The sequence below is a fragment of the Crinia signifera genome, chromosome 6, assembly GCF_055691185.1.
Source record: "Crinia signifera chromosome 6, ASM5569118v1, whole genome shotgun sequence".
NCBI lineage: Eukaryota > Metazoa > Chordata > Amphibia > Anura > Myobatrachidae > Crinia > Crinia signifera.
In genome coordinates, this window is record NC_139222.1 from 218,015,258 (window position 1) to 218,031,397 (window position 16,140).

The window sequence follows — 16,140 nt, forward strand, 5'->3', positions numbered from 1 at the left end:
ATGCGGCCTAGCCAAAAGACCGGAAGCCTGCCTAAATTAAATGACTTATCAATCGCTGTGACCTACCAAAAAATAGGCAAACACTATGTGACTTACCTACGATCTTTCCACGGAAACATCAACTGGATCACAGCAATGGCATTTTTGGACCCCCCTCCCTCTCCATTTGAAATGGCTTGGGTTTTTTTTTGCTTTTTCTTTCTTGATCTCTTATATTTTTTTTCTTTTCTTTTTGCGCTCTCTTTTCTCTCTCTTTTGTTTTGGGAATTTTTTTTCCTCTTCCATTTTTTTTTGCCGAGCCCAACAATTGATGATCATTGAGAGGGGGATTTAGAAAAAGTATCACTTACCTTCTTCGGACCATCATTTGGGTGGTAACTGCCAATAAAAGAAAACATTGGCCCACCCAGCTCACCTACACATGACTGTCCTGTCTGCCTGTCTGTTCCAAGTGACTGTCTGGCTGTCAGGTTCCGCCGGATTCCGAGTGAGCAGCTTGTGATGTCATAGAGGGCAGATTGTGATGTCACACAAAGGGTCCTGCCACATGAATGCCTGTCCATCTGACTGTCTACTACTGCTGCTGAATGGGCTCAAAACAGGAAAGCCGTCATTGCACCTGATTGTGCAAGATTCCTCCTTCTCCTCTGCAGCAGCTAGCTGATTGATTTACTCAGCAGCAGTTCGTCAGGGACACAGGCATGCAGCAGCAAAGAGCGAGGAGACAGCTGGCTGCTGCTGCTTGCCTGTTGGTCGTCTGCCTAGTGGGTGTGTGTCTGTTGACGCGACGTCAACAGACGGGGCGGAGCACATGCAAATTTGGCCTCCTACCCAGCTGAGGCACCCTGCCCGCCCGCCGACGACCTAATCACAAAATCAGTTGGATGGCTACTCGTCCTCCGGTCCCTGTCCAGCACTTCAAGTCCTATTCACACCTGCCGTACAGCCAGGTATCTTTCAGACTGCAACGACATAGAAGTGATGTGTGTGTGTTAGATGTGTCCGTGGTGCTGATCTCTTCTGCACCAGTGTTGGTGGCCGAATTCCGGTTTGCGCGCTTTGCTGGGACCCCATTCGGGTTATCGCTTCTCGGCCTTTTGGCTAAGATCAAGTGTAGTATCTGTTCTTATCAGTTTAATATCTGATACGCCCCCTATCTGGGGGCCATATATTAAATGGATTTTTAGAACAGGGAGATGGAAGAAGAGCTTGCTCTGTCCACTCCACGCATTGACCTGGTATTGCAGTACTTCCAGGACTGGTGCACCTTCCTAATCTGTTATCCAAAAAAAGACTATTTCCATTCCTGGCACTTAATTTGGAGTATCAATTGTTTGTGCACCTTTGTACTAACTTTGTATTTAGAAATGCATGCATTTGCTGCTTCAAGGTTTAACCCTTGTGCATAAATACTTTGAAATCCTGCCTCCAGTGTATCATTTTGTGACTATTTCTTGACTCCTTGAATTGTACTTTCTGGAATCGAGGCAGTTAAATATTTTTACGTGACACTACACTTGATATCAGCATATGCGGCCTAGCCAAAAGACCGGAAGCCTGCCTAAATTAAATGACTTATCAATCGCTGCGACCTCCCAAAAAATAGGCAAACACTATGTGACTTACCTACGATCTTTCCACGGAAACATCAACTGGATCACAGCAATGGCATTTTTGGACCCCCCTCCCTCTCCATTTGAAATGGCTTGGTTTTTTTTTTGCTTTTTCTTTCTTGATCTCTTATATTTTTTTTCTTTTCTTTTTGCGCTCTCTTTTCTCTCTCTTTTGTTTTGGGAAATTTTTTTCCTCTTTCCTCTCTTTTGTTTTGGGAATTTTTTTTCCTCTTCCATTTTTTTTTGCCGAGCCCAACAATTGATGATCATTGAGAGGGGGATTTAGAAAAAGTATCACTTACCTTCTTCGGACCATCATTTGGGTGGTAACTGCCAATAAAAGAAAACATTGGCCCACCCAGCTCACCTACACATGACTGTCCTGTCTGCCTGTCTGTTCCAAGTGACTGTCTGGCTGTCAGGTTCCGCCGGATTCCGAGTGAGCAGCTTGTGATGTCATAGAGGGCAGATTGTGATGTCACACAAAGGGTCCTGCCACATGAATGCCTGTCCATCTGACTGTCTACTACTGCTGCTGAATGGGCTCAAAACAGGAAAGCCGTCATTGCACCTGATTGTGCAAGATTCCTCCTTCTCCTCTGCAGCAGCTAGCTGATTGATTTACTCAGCAGCAGTTCGTCAGGGACACAGGCATGCAGCAGCAAAGAGCGAGGAGACAGCTGGCTGCTGCTGCTTGCCTGTTGGTCGTCTGCCTAGTGGGTGTGTGTCTGTTGACGCGACGTCAACAGACGGGGCGGAGCACATGCAAATTTGGCCTCCTACCCAGCTGAGGCACCCTGCCCGCCCGCCGACGACCTAATCACAAAATCAGTTGGATGGCTACTCGTCCTCCGGTCCCTGTCCAGCACTTCAAGTCCTATTCACACCTGCCGTACAGCCAGGTATCTTTCAGACTGCAACGACATAGAAGTGATGTGTGTGTGTTAGATGTGTCCGTGGTGCTGATCTCTTCTGCACCAGTGTTGGTGGCCGAATTCCGGTTCGCGCGCTTTGCTGGGACCCCATTCGGGTTATCGCTTCTCGGCCTTTTGGCTAAGATCAAGTGTAGTATCTGTTCTTATCAGTTTAATATCTGATACGCCCCCTATCTGGGGGCCATATATTAAATGGATTTTTAGAACAGGGAGATGGAAGAAGAGCTTGCTCTGTCCACTCCACGCATTGACCTGGTATTGCAGTACTTCCAGGACCGGTGCACCTTCCTAATCTGTTATCCAAAAAAAGACTATTTCCATTCCTGGCACTTAATTTGGAGTATCAATTGTTTGTGCACCTTTGTACTAACTTTGTATTTAGAAATGCATGCATTTGCTGCTTCAAGGTTTAACCCTTGTGCATAAATACTTTGAAATCCTGCCTCCAGTGTATCATTTTGTGACTATTTCTTGACTCCTTGAATTGTACTTTCTGGAATCGAGGCAGTTAAATATTTTTACGTGACACTACACTTGATATCAGCATATGCGGCCTAGCCAAAAGACCGGAAGCCTGCCTAAATTAAATGACTTATCAATCGCTGCGACCTCCCAAAAAATAGGCAAACACTCTGTGACTTACCTACGATCTTTCCACGGAAACATCAACTGGATCACAGCAATGGCATTTTTGGACCCCCCTCCCTCTCCATTTGAAATGGCTTGGTTTTTTTTTTGCTTTTTCTTTCTTGATCTCTTATATTTTTTTTCTTTTCTTTTTGCGCTCTCTTTTCTCTCTCTTTTGTTTTGGGAATTTTTTTTCCTCTTTCCTCTCTTTTGTTTTGGGAATTTTTTTTCCTCTTCCATTTTTTTTTGCCGAGCCCAACAATTGATGATCATTGAGAGGGGGATTTAGAAAAAGTATCACTTACCTTCTTCGGACCATCATTTGGGTGGTAACTGCCAATAAAAGAAAACATTGGCCCACCCAGCTCACCTACACATGACTGTCCTGTCTGCCTGTCTGTTCCAAGTGACTGTCTGGCTGTCAGGTTCCGCCGGATTCCGAGTGAGCAGCTTGTGATGTCATAGAGGGCAGATTGTGATGTCACACAAAGGGTCCTGCCACATGAATGCCTGTCCATCTGACTGTCTACTACTGCTGCTGAATGGGCTCAAAACAGGAAAGCCGTCATTGCACCTGATTGTGCAAGATTCCTCCTTCTCCTCTGCAGCAGCTAGCTGATTGATTTACTCAGCAGCAGTTCGTCAGGGACACAGGCATGCAGCAGCAAAGAGCGAGGAGACAGCTGGCTGCTGCTGCTTGCCTGTTGGTCGTCTGCCTAGTGGGTGTGTGTCTGTTGACGCGACGTCAACAGACGGGGCGGAGCACATGCAAATTTGGCCTCCTACCCAGCTGAGGCACCCTGCCCGCCCGCCGACGACCTAATCACAAAATCAGTTGGATGGCTACTCGTCCTCCGGTCCCTGTCCAGCACTTCAAGTCCTATTCACACCTGCCGTACAGCCAGGTATCTTTCAGACTGCAACGACATAGAAGTGATGTGTGTGTGTTAGATGTGTCCGTGGTGCTGATCTCTTCTGCACCAGTGTTGGTGGCCGAATTCCGGTTCGCGCGCTTTGCTGGGACCCCATTCGGGTTATCGCTTCTCGGCCTTTTGGCTAAGATCAAGTGTAGTATCTGTTCTTATCAGTTTAATATCTGATACGCCCCCTATCTGGGGGCCATATATTAAATGGATTTTTAGAACAGGGAGATGGAAGAAGAGCTTGCTCTGTCCACTCCACGCATTGACCTGGTATTGCAGTACTTCCAGGACCGGTGCACCTTCCTAATCTGTTATCCAAAAAAAGACTATTTCCATTCCTGGCACTTAATTTGGAGTATCAATTGTTTGTGCACCTTTGTACTAACTTTGTATTTAGAAATGCATGCATTTGCTGCTTCAAGGTTTAACCCTTGTGCATAAATACTTTGAAATCCTGCCTCCAGTGTATCATTTTGTGACTATTTCTTGACTCCTTGAATTGTACTTTCTGGAATCGAGGCAGTTAAATATTTTTACGTGACACTACACTTGATATCAGCATATGCGGCCTAGCCAAAAGACCGGAAGCCTGCCTAAATTAAATGACTTATCAATCGCTGCGACCTCCCAAAAAATAGGCAAACACTATGTGACTTACCTACGATCTTTCCACGGAAACATCAACTGGATCACAGCAATGGCATTTTTGGACCCCCCTCCCTCTCCATTTGAAATGGCTTGGGTTTTTTTTTGCTTTTTCTTTCTTGATCTCTTATATTTTTTTTCTTTTCTTTTTGCGCTCTCTTTTCTCTCTCTTTTGTTTTGGGAAATTTTTTTCCTCTTTCCTCTCTTTTGTTTTGGGAATTTTTTTTCCTCTTCCATTTTTTTTTGCCGAGCCCAACAATTGATGATCATTGAGAGGGGGATTTAGAAAAAGTATCACTTACCTTCTTCGGACCATCATTTGGGTGGTAACTGCCAATAAAAGAAAACATTGGCCCACCCAGCTCACCTACACATGACTGTCCTGTCTGCCTGTCTGTTCCAAGTGACTGTCTGGCTGTCAGGTTCCGCCGGATTCCGAGTGAGCAGCTTGTGATGTCATAGAGGGCAGATTGTGATGTCACACAAAGGGTCCTGCCACATGAATGCCTGTCCATCTGACTGTCTACTACTGCTGCTGAATGGGCTCAAAACAGGAAAGCCGTCATTGCACCTGATTGTGCAAGATTCCTCCTTCTCCTCTGCAGCAGCTAGCTGATTGATTTACTCAGCAGCAGTTCGTCAGGGACACAGGCATGCAGCAGCAAAGAGCGAGGAGACAGCTGGCTGCTGCTGCTTGCCTGTTGGTCGTCTGCCTAGTGGGTGTGTGTCTGTTGACGCGACGTCAACAGACGGGGCGGAGCACATGCAAATTTGGCCTCCTACCCAGCTGAGGCACCCTGCCCGCCCGCCGACGACCTAATCACAAAATCAGTTGGATGGCTACTCGTCCTCCGGTCCCTGTCCAGCACTTCAAGTCCTATTCACACCTGCCGTACAGCCAGGTATCTTTCAGACTGCAACGACATAGAAGTGATGTGTGTGTGTTAGATGTGTCCGTGGTGCTGATCTCTTCTGCACCAGTGTTGGTGGCCGAATTCCGGTTCGCGCGCTTTGCTGGGACCCCATTCGGGTTATCGCTTCTCGGCCTTTTGGCTAAGATCAAGTGTAGTATCTGTTCTTATCAGTTTAATATCTGATACGCCCCCTATCTGGGGGCCATATATTAAATGGATTTTTAGAACAGGGAGATGGAAGAAGAGCTTGCTCTGTCCACTCCACGCATTGACCTGGTATTGCAGTACTTCCAGGACCGGTGCACCTTCCTAATCTGTTATCCAAAAAAAGACTATTTCCATTCCTGGCACTTAATTTGGAGTATCAATTGTTTGTGCACCTTTGTACTAACTTTGTATTTAGAAATGCATGCATTTGCTGCTTCAAGGTTTAACCCTTGTGCATAAATACTTTGAAATCCTGCCTCCAGTGTATCATTTTGTGACTATTTCTTGACTCCTTGAATTGTACTTTCTGGAATCGAGGCAGTTAAATATTTTTACGTGACACTACACTTGATATCAGCATATGCGGCCTAGCCAAAAGACCGGAAGCCTGCCTAAATTAAATGACTTATCAATCGCTGCGACCTCCCAAAAAATAGGCAAACACTATGTGACTTACCTACGATCTTTCCACGGAAACATCAACTGGATCACAGCAATGGCATTTTTGGACCCCCCTCCCTCTCCATTTGAAATGGCTTGTTTTTTTTTTTGCTTTTTCTTTCTTGATCTCTTATATTTTTTTTCTTTTCTTTTTGCGCTCTCTTTTCTCTCTCTTTTGTTTTGGGAAATTTTTTTCCTCTTTCCTCTCTTTTGTTTTGGGAATTTTTTTTCCTCTTCCATTTTTTTTTGCCGAGCCCAACAATTGATGATCATTGAGAGGGGGATTTAGAAAAAGTATCACTTACCTTCTTCGGACCATCATTTGGGTGGTAACTGCCAATAAAAGAAAACATTGGCCCACCCAGCTCACCTACACATGACTGTCCTGTCTGCCTGTCTGTTCCAAGTGACTGTCTGGCTGTCAGGTTCCGCCGGATTCCGAGTGAGCAGCTTGTGATGTCATAGAGGGCAGATTGTGATGTCACACAAAGGGTCCTGCCACATGAATGCCTGTCCATCTGACTGTCTACTACTGCTGCTGAATGGGCTCAAAACAGGAAAGCCGTCATTGCACCTGATTGTGCAAGATTCCTCCTTCTCCTCTGCAGCAGCTAGCTGATTGATTTACTCAGCAGCAGTTCGTCAGGGACACAGGCATGCAGCAGCAAAGAGCGAGGAGACAGCTGGCTGCTGCTGCTTGCCTGTTGGTCGTCTGCCTAGTGGGTGCGTGTCTGTTGACGCGACGTCAACAGACGGGGCGGAGCACATGCAAATTTGGCCTCCTACCCAGCTGAGGCACCCTGCCCGCCCGCCGACGACCTAATCACAAAATCAGTTGGATGGCTACTCGTCCTCCGGTCCCTGTCCAGCACTTCAAGTCCTATTCACACCTGCCGTACAGCCAGGTATCTTTCAGACTGCAACGACATAGAAGTGATGTGTGTGTGTTAGATGTGTCCGTGGTGCTGATCTCTTCTGCACCAGTGTTGGTGGCCGAATTCCGGTTCGCGCGCTTTGCTGGGACCCCATTCGGGTTATCGCTTCTCGGCCTTTTGGCTAAGATCAAGTGTAGTATCTGTTCTTATCAGTTTAATATCTGATACGCCCCCTATCTGGGGGCCATATATTAAATGGATTTTTAGAACAGGGAGATGGAAGAAGAGCTTGCTCTGTCCACTCCACGCATTGACCTGGTATTGCAGTACTTCCAGGACCGGTGCACCTTCCTAATCTGTTATCCAAAAAAAGACTATTTCCATTCCTGGCACTTAATTTGGAGTATCAATTGTTTGTGCACCTTTGTACTAACTTTGTATTTAGAAATGCATGCATTTGCTGCTTCAAGGTTTAACCCTTGTGCATAAATACTTTGAAATCCTGCCTCCAGTGTATCATTTTGTGACTATTTCTTGACTCCTTGAATTGTACTTTCTGGAATCGAGGCAGTTAAATATTTTTACGTGACACTACACTTGATATCAGCATATGCGGCCTAGCCAAAAGACCGGAAGCCTGCCTAAATTAAATGACTTATCAATCGCTGCGACCTCCCAAAAAATAGGCAAACACTATGTGACTTACCTACGATCTTTCCACGGAAACATCAACTGGATCACAGCAATGGCATTTTTGGACCCCCCTCCCTCTCCATTTGAAATGGCTTGGTTTTTTTTTTGCTTTTTCTTTCTTGATCTCTTATATTTTTTTTCTTTTCTTTTTGCGCTCTCTTTTCTCTCTCTTTTGTTTTGGGAATTTTTTTTCCTCTTTCCTCTCTTTTGTTTTGGGAATTTTTTTTCCTCTTCCATTTTTTTTTGCCGAGCCCAACAATTGATGATCATTGAGAGGGGGATTTAGAAAAAGTATCACTTACCTTCTTCGGACCATCATTTGGGTGGTAACTGCCAATAAAAGAAAACATTGGCCCACCCAGCTCACCTACACATGACTGTCCTGTCTGCCTGTCTGTTCCAAGTGACTGTCTGGCTGTCAGGTTCCGCCGGATTCCGAGTGAGCAGCTTGTGATGTCATAGAGGGCAGATTGTGATGTCACACAAAGGGTCCTGCCACATGAATGCCTGTCCATCTGACTGTCTACTACTGCTGCTGAATGGGCTCAAAACAGGAAAGCCGTCATTGCACCTGATTGTGCAAGATTCCTCCTTCTCCTCTGCAGCAGCTAGCTGATTGATTTACTCAGCAGCAGTTCGTCAGGGACACAGGCATGCAGCAGCAAAGAGCGAGGAGACAGCTGGCTGCTGCTGCTTGCCTGTTGGTCGTCTGCCTAGTGGGTGTGTGTCTGTTGACGCGACGTCAACAGACGGGGCGGAGCACATGCAAATTTGGCCTCCTACCCAGCTGAGGCACCCTGCCCGCCCGCCGACGACCTAATCACAAAATCAGTTGGATGGCTACTCGTCCTCCGGTCCCTGTCCAGCACTTCAAGTCCTATTCACACCTGCCGTACAGCCAGGTATCCTCGTCCTCCGGTCCCTGTCCAGCACTTCAAGTCCTATTCACACCTGCCGTACAGCCAGGTATCTTTCAGACTGCAACGACATAGAAGTGATGTGTGTGTGTTAGATGTGTCCGTGGTGCTGATCTCTTCTGCACCAGTGTTGGTGGCCGAATTCCGGTTCGCGCGCTTTGCTGGGACCCCATTCGGGTTATCGCTTCTCGGCCTTTTGGCTAAGATCAAGTGTAGTATCTGTTCTTATCAGTTTAATATCTGATACGCCCCCTATCTGGGGGCCATATATTAAATGGATTTTTAGAACAGGGAGATGGAAGAAGAGCTTGCTCTGTCCACTCCACGCATTGACCTGGTATTGCAGTACTTCCAGGACCGGTGCACCTTCCTAATCTGTTATCCAAAAAAAGACTATTTCCATTCCTGGCACTTAATTTGGAGTATCAATTGTTTGTGCACCTTTGTACTAACTTTGTATTTAGAAATGCATGCATTTGCTGCTTCAAGGTTTAACCCTTGTGCATAAATACTTTGAAATCCTGCCTCCAGTGTATCATTTTGTGACTATTTCTTGACTCCTTGAATTGTACTTTCTGGAATCGAGGCAGTTAAATATTTTTACGTGACACTACACTTGATATCAGCATATGCGGCCTAGCCAAAAGACCGGAAGCCTGCCTAAATTAAATGACTTATCAATCGCTGCGACCTCCCAAAAAATAGGCAAACACTATGTGACTTACCTACGATCTTTCCACGGAAACATCAACTGGATCACAGCAATGGCATTTTTGGACCCCCCTCCCTCTCCATTTGAAATGGCTTGGTTTTTTTTTTGCTTTTTCTTTCTTGATCTCTTATATTTTTTTTCTTTTCTTTTTGCGCTCTCTTTTCTCTCTCTTTTGTTTTGGGAAATTTTTTTCCTCTTTCCTCTCTTTTGTTTTGGGAATTTTTTTTCCTCTTCCATTTTTTTTTGCCGAGCCCAACAATTGATGATCATTGAGAGGGGGATTTAGAAAAAGTATCACTTACCTTCTTCGGACCATCATTTGGGTGGTAACTGCCAATAAAAGAAAACATTGGCCCACCCAGCTCACCTACACATGACTGTCCTGTCTGCCTGTCTGTTCCAAGTGACTGTCTGGCTGTCAGGTTCCGCCGGATTCCGAGTGAGCAGCTTGTGATGTCATAGAGGGCAGATTGTGATGTCACACAAAGGGTCCTGCCACATGAATGCCTGTCCATCTGACTGTCTACTACTGCTGCTGAATGGGCTCAAAACAGGAAAGCCGTCATTGCACCTGATTGTGCAAGATTCCTCCTTCTCCTCTGCAGCAGCTAGCTGATTGATTTACTCAGCAGCAGTTCGTCAGGGACACAGGCATGCAGCAGCAAAGAGCGAGGAGACAGCTGGCTGCTGCTGCTTGCCTGTTGGTCGTCTGCCTAGTGGGTGTGTGTCTGTTGACGCGACGTCAACAGACGGGGCGGAGCACATGCAAATTTGGCCTCCTACCCAGCTGAGGCACCCTGCCCGCCCGCCGACGACCTAATCACAAAATCAGTTGGATGGCTACTCGTCCTCCGGTCCCTGTCCAGCACTTCAAGTCCTATTCACACCTGCCGTACAGCCAGGTATCTTTCAGACTGCAACGACATAGAAGTGATGTGTGTGTGTTAGATGTGTCCGTGGTGCTGATCTCTTCTGCACCAGTGTTGGTGGCCGAATTCCGGTTCGCGCGCTTTGCTGGGACCCCATTCGGGTTATCGCTTCTCGGCCTTTTGGCTAAGATCAAGTGTAGTATCTGTTCTTATCAGTTTAATATCTGATACGCCCCCTATCTGGGGGCCATATATTAAATGGATTTTTAGAACAGGGAGATGGAAGAAGAGCTTGCTCTGTCCACTCCACGCATTGACCTGGTATTGCAGTACTTCCAGGACCGGTGCACCTTCCTAATCTGTTATCCAAAAAAAGACTATTTCCATTCCTGGCACTTAATTTGGAGTATCAATTGTTTGTGCACCTTTGTACTAACTTTGTATTTAGAAATGCATGCATTTGCTGCTTCAAGGTTTAACCCTTGTGCATAAATACTTTGAAATCCTGCCTCCAGTGTATCATTTTGTGACTATTTCTTGACTCCTTGAATTGTACTTTCTGGAATCGAGGCAGTTAAATATTTTTACGTGACACTACACTTGATATCAGCATATGCGGCCTAGCCAAAAGACCGGAAGCCTGCCTAAATTAAATGACTTATCAATCGCTGCGACCTCCCAAAAAATAGGCAAACACTATGTGACTTACCTACGATCTTTCCACGGAAACATCAACTGGATCACAGCAATGGCATTTTTGGACCCCCCTCCCTCTCCATTTGAAATGGCTTGGTTTTTTTTTTGCTTTTTCTTTCTTGATCTCTTATATTTTTTTTCTTTTCTTTTTGCGCTCTCTTTTCTCTCTCTTTTGTTTTGGGAAATTTTTTTCCTCTTTCCTCTCTTTTGTTTTGGGAATTTTTTTTCCTCTTCCATTTTTTTTTGCCGAGCCCAACAATTGATGATCATTGAGAGGGGGATTTAGAAAAAGTATCACTTACCTTCTTCGGACCATCATTTGGGTGGTAACTGCCAATAAAAGAAAACATTGGCCCACCCAGCTCACCTACACATGACTGTCCTGTCTGCCTGTCTGTTCCAAGTGACTGTCTGGCTGTCAGGTTCCGCCGGATTCCGAGTGAGCAGCTTGTGATGTCATAGAGGGCAGATTGTGATGTCACACAAAGGGTCCTGCCACATGAATGCCTGTCCATCTGACTGTCTACTACTGCTGCTGAATGGGCTCAAAACAGGAAAGCCGTCATTGCACCTGATTGTGCAAGATTCCTCCTTCTCCTCTGCAGCAGCTAGCTGATTGATTTACTCAGCAGCAGTTCGTCAGGGACACAGGCATGCAGCAGCAAAGAGCGAGGAGACAGCTGGCTGCTGCTGCTTGCCTGTTGGTCGTCTGCCTAGTGGGTGTGTGTCTGTTGACGCAACGTCAACAGACGGGGCGGAGCACATGCAAATTTGGCCTCCTACCCAGCTGAGGCACCCTGCCCGCCCACCGACGACCTAATCACAAAATCAGCTGGATGGCTACTCGTCCTCCGGTCCCTGTCCAGCACTTCAAGTCCTATTCACACCTGCCGTACAGCCAGGTATCTTTCAGACTGCAACGACATAGAAGTGATGTGTGTGTGTTAGATGTGTCCGTGGTGCTGATCTCTTCTGCACCAGTGTTGGTGGCCGAATTCCGGTTCGCGCGCTTTGCTGGGACCCCATTCGGGTTATCGCTTCTCGGCCTTTTGGCTAAGATCAAGTGTAGTATCTGTTCTTATCAGTTTAATATCTGATACGCCCCCTATCTGGGGGCCATATATTAAATGGATTTTTAGAACAGGGAGATGGAAGAAGAGCTTGCTCTGTCCACTCCACGCATTGACCTGGTATTGCAGTACTTCCAGGACCGGTGCACCTTCCTAATCTGTTATCCAAAAAAATACTATTTCCATTCCTGGCACTTAATTTGGAGTATCAATTGTTTGTGCACCTTTGTACTAACTTTGTATTTAGAAATGCATGCATTTGCTGCTTCAAGGTTTAACCCTTGTGCATAAATACTTTGAAATCCTGCCTCCAGTGTATCATTTTGTGACTATTTCTTGACTCCTTGAATTGTACTTTCTGGAATCGAGGCAGTTAAATATTTTTACGTGACACTACACTTGATATCAGCATATGCGGCCTAGCCAAAAGACCGGAAGCCTGCCTAAATTAAATGACTTATCAATCGCTGCGACCTCCCAAAAAATAGGCAAACACTATGTGACTTACCTACGATCTTTCCACGGAAACATCAACTGGATCACAGCAATGGCATTTTTGGACCCCCCTCCCTCTCCATTTGAAATGGCTTGGTTTTTTTTTTGCTTTTTCTTTCTTGATCTCTTATATTTTTTTTCTTTTCTTTTTGCGCTCTCTTTTCTCTCTCTTTTGTTTTGGGAATTTTTTTTCCTCTTTCCTCTCTTTTGTTTTGGGAATTTTTTTTCCTCTTCCATTTTTTTTTGCCGAGCCCAACAATTGATGATCATTGAGAGGGGGATTTAGAAAAAGTATCACTTACCTTCTTCGGACCATCATTTGGGTGGTAACTGCCAATAAAAGAAAACATTGGCCCACCCAGCTCACCTACACATGACTGTCCTGTCTGCCTGTCTGTTCCAAGTGACTGTCTGGCTGTCAGGTTCCGCCGGATTCCGAGTGAGCAGCTTGTGATGTCATAGAGGGCAGATTGTGAAGTCACACAAAGGGTCCTGACACATGAATGCCTGTCCATCTGACTGTCTACTACTGCTGCTGAATGGGCTCAAAACAGGAAAGCCGTCATTGCACCTGATTGTGCAAGATTCCTCCTTCTCCTCTGCAGCAGCTAGCTGATTGATTTACTCAGCAGCAGTTCGTCAGGGACACAGGCATGCAGCAGCAAAGAGCGAGGAGACAGCTGGCTGCTGCTGCTTGCCTGTTGGTCGTCTGCCTAGTGGGTGTGTGTCTGTTGACGCGACGTCAACAGACGGGGCGGAGCACATGCAAATTTGGCCTCCTACCCAGCTGAGGCACCCTGCCCGCCCGCCGACGACCTAATCACAAAATCAGTTGGATGGCTACTCGTCCTCCGGTCCCTGTCCAGCACTTCAAGTCCTATTCACACCTGCCGTACAGCCAGGTATCTTTCAGACTGCAACGACATAGAAGTGATGTGTGTGTGTTAGATGTGTCCGTGGTGCTGATCTCTTCTGCACCAGTGTTGGTGGCCGAATTCCGGTTCGCGCGCTTTGCTGGGACCCCATTCGGGTTATCGCTTCTCGGCCTTTTGGCTAAGATCAAGTGTAGTATCTGTTCTTATCAGTTTAATATCTGATACGCCCCCTATCTGGGGGCCATATATTAAATGGATTTTTAGAACAGGGAGATGGAAGAAGAGCTTGCTCTGTCCACTCCACGCATTGACCTGGTATTGCAGTACTTCCAGGACCGGTGCACCTTCCTAATCTGTTATCCAAAAAAAGACTATTTCCATTCCTGGCACTTAATTTGGAGTATCAATTGTTTGTGCACCTTTGTACTAACTTTGTATTTAGAAATGCATGCATTTGCTGCTTCAAGGTTTAACCCTTGTGCATAAATACTTTGAAATCCTGCCTCCAGTGTATCATTTTGTGACTATTTCTTGACTCCTTGAATTGTACTTTCTGGAATCGAGGCAGTTAAATATTTTTACGTGACACTACACTTGATATCAGCATATGCGGCCTAGCCAAAAGACCGGAAGCCTGCCTAAATTAAATGACTTATCAATCGCTGCGACCTCCCAAAAAATAGGCAAACACTATGTGACTTACCTACGATCTTTCCACGGAAACATCAACTGGATCACAGCAATGGCATTTTTGGACCCCCCTCCCTCTCCATTTGAAATGGCTTGGTTTTTTTTTTGCTTTTTCTTTCTTGATCTCTTATATTTTTTTTCTTTTCTTTTTGCGCTCTCTTTTCTCTCTCTTTTGTTTTGGGAATTTTTTTTCCTCTTTCCTCTCTTTTGTTTTGGGAATTTTTTTTCCTCTTCCATTTTTTTTTGCCGAGCCCAACAATTGATGATCATTGAGAGGGGGATTTAGAAAAAGTATCACTTACCTTCTTCGGACCATCATTTGGGTGGTAACTGCCAATAAAAGAAAACATTGGCCCACCCAGCTCACCTACACATGACTGTCCTGTCTGCCTGTCTGTTCCAAGTGACTGTCTGGCTGTCAGGTTCCGCCGGATTCCGAGTGAGCAGCTTGTGATGTCATAGAGGGCAGATTGTGATGTCACACAAAGGGTCCTGCCACATGAATGCCTGTCCATCTGACTGTCTACTACTGCTGCTGAATGGGCTCAAAACAGGAAAGCCGTCATTGCACCTGATTGTGCAAGATTCCTCCTTCTCCTCTGCAGCAGCTAGCTGATTGATTTACTCAGCAGCAGTTCGTCAGGGACACAGGCATGCAGCAGCAAAGAGCGAGGAGACAGCTGGCTGCTGCTGCTTGCCTGTTGGTCGTCTGCCTAGTGGGTGTGTGTCTGTTGACGCGACGTCAACAGACGGGGCGGAGCACATGCAAATTTGGCCTCCTACCCAGCTGAGGCACCCTGCCCGCCCGCCGACGACCTAATCACAAAATCAGTTGGATGGCTACTTGTCCTCCGGTCCCTGTCCAGCACTTCAAGTCCTATTCACACCTGCCGTACAGCCAGGTATCTTTCAGACTGCAACGACATAGAAGTGATGTGTGTGTGTTAGATGTGTCCGTGGTGCTGATCTCTTCTGCACCAGTGTTGGTGGCCGAATTCCGGTTCGCGCGCTTTGCTGGGACCCCATTCGGGTTATCGCTTCTCGGCCTTTTGGCTAAGATCAAGTGTAGTATCTGTTCTTATCAGTTTAATATCTGATACGCCCCCTATCTGGGGGCCATATATTAAATGGATTTTTAGAACAGGGAGATGGAAGAAGAGCTTGCTCTGTCCACTCCACGCATTGACCTGGTATTGCAGTACTTCCAGGACCGGTGCACCTTCCTAATCTGTTATCCAAAAAAAGACTATTTCCATTCCTGGCACTTAATTTGGAGTATCAATTGTTTGTGCACCTTTGTACTAACTTTGTATTTAGAAATGCATGCATTTGCTGCTTCAAGGTTTAACCCTTGTGCATAAATACTTTGAAATCCTGCCTCCAGTGTATCATTTTGTGACTATTTCTTGACTCCTTGAATTGTACTTTCTGGAATCGAGGCAGTTAAATATTTTTACGTGACACTACACTTGATATCAGCATATGCGGCCTAGCCAAAAGACCGGAAGCCTGCCTAAATTAAATGACTTATCAATCGCTGCGACCTCCCAAAAAATAGGCAAACACTATGTGACTTACCTACGATCTTTCCACGGAAACATCAACTGGATCACAGCAATGGCATTTTTGGACCCCCCTCCCTCTCCATTTGAAATGGCTTGGTTTTTTTTTTGCTTTTTCTTTCTTGATCTCTTATATTTTTTTTCTTTTCTTTTTGCGCTCTCTTTTCTCTCTCTTTTGTTTTGGGAAATTTTTTTCCTCTTTCCTCTCTTTTGTTTTGGGAATTTTTTTTCCTCTTCCATTTTTTTTTGCCGAGCCCAACAATTGATGATCATTGAGAGGGGGATTTAGAAAAAGTATCACTTACCTTCTTCGGACCATCATTTGGGTGGTAACTGCCAATAAAAGAAAACATTGGCCCACCCAGCTCACCTACACATGAC

At 45.8% G+C, this 16,140-nt stretch overlaps 10 non-coding genes across 10 annotated transcripts; all 10 read left to right on the forward strand.

The window, feature by feature from the left end:
• Positions 1–1,081: 1,081 nt before the first annotated feature.
• Positions 1,082–1,272, forward strand: LOC146012555 (U2 spliceosomal RNA). The gene has a single exon (XR_014445715.1). It is a non-coding gene; the product is annotated as a U2 spliceosomal RNA (small nuclear RNA).
• Positions 1,273–2,646: 1,374 nt separating this feature from the next.
• LOC146012288 (U2 spliceosomal RNA) lies at positions 2,647–2,837 on the forward strand. Its single transcript, XR_014445457.1, has one exon. It is a non-coding gene; the product is annotated as a U2 spliceosomal RNA (small nuclear RNA).
• Positions 2,838–4,211: 1,374 nt separating this feature from the next.
• Positions 4,212–4,402, forward strand: LOC146012289 (U2 spliceosomal RNA). Its single transcript, XR_014445458.1, has one exon. It is a non-coding gene; the product is annotated as a U2 spliceosomal RNA (small nuclear RNA).
• Positions 4,403–5,776: 1,374 nt separating this feature from the next.
• On the forward strand, positions 5,777–5,967 carry LOC146012290 (U2 spliceosomal RNA). Its single transcript, XR_014445459.1, has one exon. It is a non-coding gene; the product is annotated as a U2 spliceosomal RNA (small nuclear RNA).
• A 1,374-nt stretch (positions 5,968–7,341) lies between these two features.
• On the forward strand, positions 7,342–7,532 carry LOC146012292 (U2 spliceosomal RNA). Its single transcript, XR_014445460.1, has one exon. It is a non-coding gene; the product is annotated as a U2 spliceosomal RNA (small nuclear RNA).
• Positions 7,533–8,970: 1,438 nt separating this feature from the next.
• LOC146012293 (U2 spliceosomal RNA) lies at positions 8,971–9,161 on the forward strand. Its single transcript, XR_014445461.1, has one exon. It is a non-coding gene; the product is annotated as a U2 spliceosomal RNA (small nuclear RNA).
• Positions 9,162–10,535: 1,374 nt separating this feature from the next.
• On the forward strand, positions 10,536–10,726 carry LOC146012294 (U2 spliceosomal RNA). Its single transcript, XR_014445462.1, has one exon. It is a non-coding gene; the product is annotated as a U2 spliceosomal RNA (small nuclear RNA).
• A 1,374-nt stretch (positions 10,727–12,100) lies between these two features.
• On the forward strand, positions 12,101–12,291 carry LOC146012295 (U2 spliceosomal RNA). The gene has a single exon (XR_014445463.1). It is a non-coding gene; the product is annotated as a U2 spliceosomal RNA (small nuclear RNA).
• A 1,374-nt stretch (positions 12,292–13,665) lies between these two features.
• LOC146012297 (U2 spliceosomal RNA) lies at positions 13,666–13,856 on the forward strand. The gene has a single exon (XR_014445465.1). It is a non-coding gene; the product is annotated as a U2 spliceosomal RNA (small nuclear RNA).
• Positions 13,857–15,230: 1,374 nt separating this feature from the next.
• Positions 15,231–15,421, forward strand: LOC146012298 (U2 spliceosomal RNA). Its single transcript, XR_014445466.1, has one exon. It is a non-coding gene; the product is annotated as a U2 spliceosomal RNA (small nuclear RNA).
• Positions 15,422–16,140: the final 719 nt, after the last annotated feature.